Genomic DNA, 3155 nt, shown 5'->3' with positions numbered 1-3155 from the left:
TAGAGCTAGCTTCAGTACATAAATAGAGGGGAAAGTGCAATCGGAAGCAACCCATTTCAACCGGGGAATGCAGCCCATTTCAACGGGGGAATGATGAGACTTTTAGACATGTTTTCTTCACATCATCTGCTATATCTTTCACCATTGTTTTTATCCCCTGAGGTCATACAAGTCAAATCCATTCTCCTTCTTTGAATGTTTGGAGAAAGCTATTCCTCCCTGTCATTGCCATTAAGAACAGCATGACCTTGGCAAAATTACTTCAACCCTCTGAACTTTTTTTTTTTTAATTCTGGAAAGGAGGGAATTGGATGACATGATCTTTAACAGATTATTTAATTTCAATATTATATAATTCTATGAAAAATCTCTTTTGATTCCAGAGTGAAATGGTTTATAAACTGCATTGTTGTTGTTCTTTTGTCACTAAATCGTGTCCAACATATTTGCAACACCATGGACTGTAGCCCTCCAGGCTCCTCTGTTCACGGGATCTCCCAGAATATCGCAGTGGATTGCCATTTCCTCCTCCAGGGGATCTTCCTGACCCAGGGATCAAACCCACATCTCTGTGTCCCCTTCACTGGCAGCCAGGCTCTTAACCACTAGTGCCACCTGAAAAGCCTCCTATTAACTATATACTATATCCTATAACATACAATGTGCTTCCCATACATAATTTCAAATTTCTTATAATAATCCTATGGGAAAATTATTATTTTTACTTATAAGTGAAGAAACAAAGGGTCAAAGAAATTAAATAAGCCACGTTCTGATTTTCTGATACTAGCCCTCTGCTCTTAGATAGGTTTTATCTCCATTTTATATTTTCTTGGGAAATTAACTTTAAAATCTCTGAGCTTGGTTGTCTTTCAAATGGGTCTGAAAACAAACTTGAGCTGACCTTCAGTTTAGCAGACAATGTGTCATGTTCTGTGGTCATTGCCATGAGATATAGTGAGGCTGCAGGCGTTCATTTTTGGAGAACCGAACCTAGGCTTACCAAGCAGGGTAAAGATTTGGAAGTTGATAAGAAATCAGCACCAGAACTCTCACCAGTACTTTTACTTTTTTTTTTTTTAATTTATTTTTAACCAGAGGATAATTGCTTTACAATGTGTATTACTTTCTGCTGTACAACAGCGTGAATCAGCCATGCGAATGTATGTGTCCCCTCCCTCTTGAACCTCTCTCCTCTCACCAGTACCTTAAAAAACGGAAGATGGGCTTCTCTGGTGGCTCAGATAGTAAAGAATCTGCCTGCAATGAGGGAGATATGGGTGGGATCCCTGGGTCAGGAAGATCCCCTAAAGAGAGGAAGAGCCACCCACCCCGGTATTCTTGCCTGGAGAATTCCATGGACAGAGAAGCCTGGATGGCTACAGTCCTTTGGGTCACAAAGAGTCAGACACAATTGAGTGAATAACATTTCCAAAGATGTTATCATACAAAGACAGTCATTCCTCCAGCATACAATCACTAGGGCCTGCTGTATATCAAACTCTGGATTAGTCACTTTTACTCAAAATCTTTCATTTATTTCTCATAAGAACTCTGTGACGCACCAGTTAATGCATGTGTAATTATTCTCTTACACAGTGGGTAAATGACTTGTTCAATCAGTAAGTAGAAGGTCAAGATTATAACCAAGGCCTTTGGGTTCCACATTCCAGATCTTCCCACTCTGCCAGTATTTCCCAAAGTGTGTTTCAGTTCACATTCATTTCCTAAAATCCTTTTCCAAAAAAGAATGCCACAGTTTGATTCAGCACACAGTGGTATTCCTTAGAAGTTTGTAGCACTTATCATATTCAAGTTTCCCAGAAATTTCTGGAAAGGAAACGTGTTTAACAATTTCCTTCCTAGATTTCCCTAAACTTATTTGCAAAGGCACTTTTTAATTCAATTCACACATGTTAATATCATGAGTTATTCAAATCCTGTATACCCCTTTGAGAGATACTGTACCATACCAACCTATGTTAGAAAGTACTTTCTATAGAAAAGAATTCTCATCATAAGCTATCCTTTTTCTTCATGTTAAAAATATATATTTTCCCATGAGTTAACCAATAGATCTCATGAGACTGTAAGCCAGATGGCTACAGCAATTTAACAAACTTCCTGGCTCTTTACCTAAGAGAATAGAATGTTGCTGTAGAATTATACAGACGAGACTACCAAATGGGAATACACAAAAAGCACATAAACAAGTATTCCATTTTCTTATGTTACATATTCTACATTCTGAAGGAGTTTATTTATGCATGAAACATACCATTTACCCCTTTCCCAAATTATTGTTGCTTGACATACTTTACATTTTTATTCCAATGAGAAATGAAGGAAAAGGAGTTGTTGAAATATTACAGAGAATTTTGTGATTGCTTGAATCCATTAATGATGCCTGGCATGTTTTAAAACTGGGATTGGAAATCATTGTCTCTAATAATTAAGTTGGGTTTGGTTATGAAATTAATTACAAAATTCAACTGTTTGGTCCATTGCTTATTTTTAAGATCTATTGCCAGTTTATATGGGTTCTGTGGTAGGTTTTAACATTTTTAAAAAGTAATTTTTTAGTTGGTAATCATGTGTCAACAGCAATCTTGGAAATTTCTCAGTGAAGGTCATTGTTTAGGAAGTGAAATAAAAGTTTCAGATGATGACACCCAGAAAGGCCAAACCAGGGATATGTATTTTATTGAAAGTAACTGGAAAAATAAAAGGGAAAAACGCTAAGCAATTCATTGCTAGAATGCACATAAGCATCTTTTGATGTTTGTCATTAGTGTATATAATCAAGTTACCTATTCCTGTATTACAAAGCACACCAAAGCACAGTGGATTAAAACAACAAAATTTTTATTGTATCTCACAGTTTTGTGAGTCAGGAAATTGGCAGTGGTTTAACTGGGTGATTCTTCTGCTCAACTTACTGGCAACTGAATTGTTCCTGAGAGTTCAAGATGACTTTCCTACATTCCTGATAACTTGATGGCATGGCTAAGCCTTTGTCCCTCTTTATGTAGTCTTAGGACCTCTCTTTGTCCTAGGGTAGTTAGACTTCTACTCTCCAGAGGATAACTGGACTTCTTACTTGGCCTTTAAGAGACAGAAAATAAAAACTATGGGTTCCTAGGGTCTGGGCCTGA

The sequence above is a fragment of the Ovis canadensis genome, chromosome 6 (genome assembly GCF_042477335.2).
Source record: "Ovis canadensis isolate MfBH-ARS-UI-01 breed Bighorn chromosome 6, ARS-UI_OviCan_v2, whole genome shotgun sequence".
NCBI lineage: Eukaryota > Metazoa > Chordata > Mammalia > Artiodactyla > Bovidae > Ovis > Ovis canadensis.
This window is presented reverse-complemented; position numbering follows the sequence as displayed.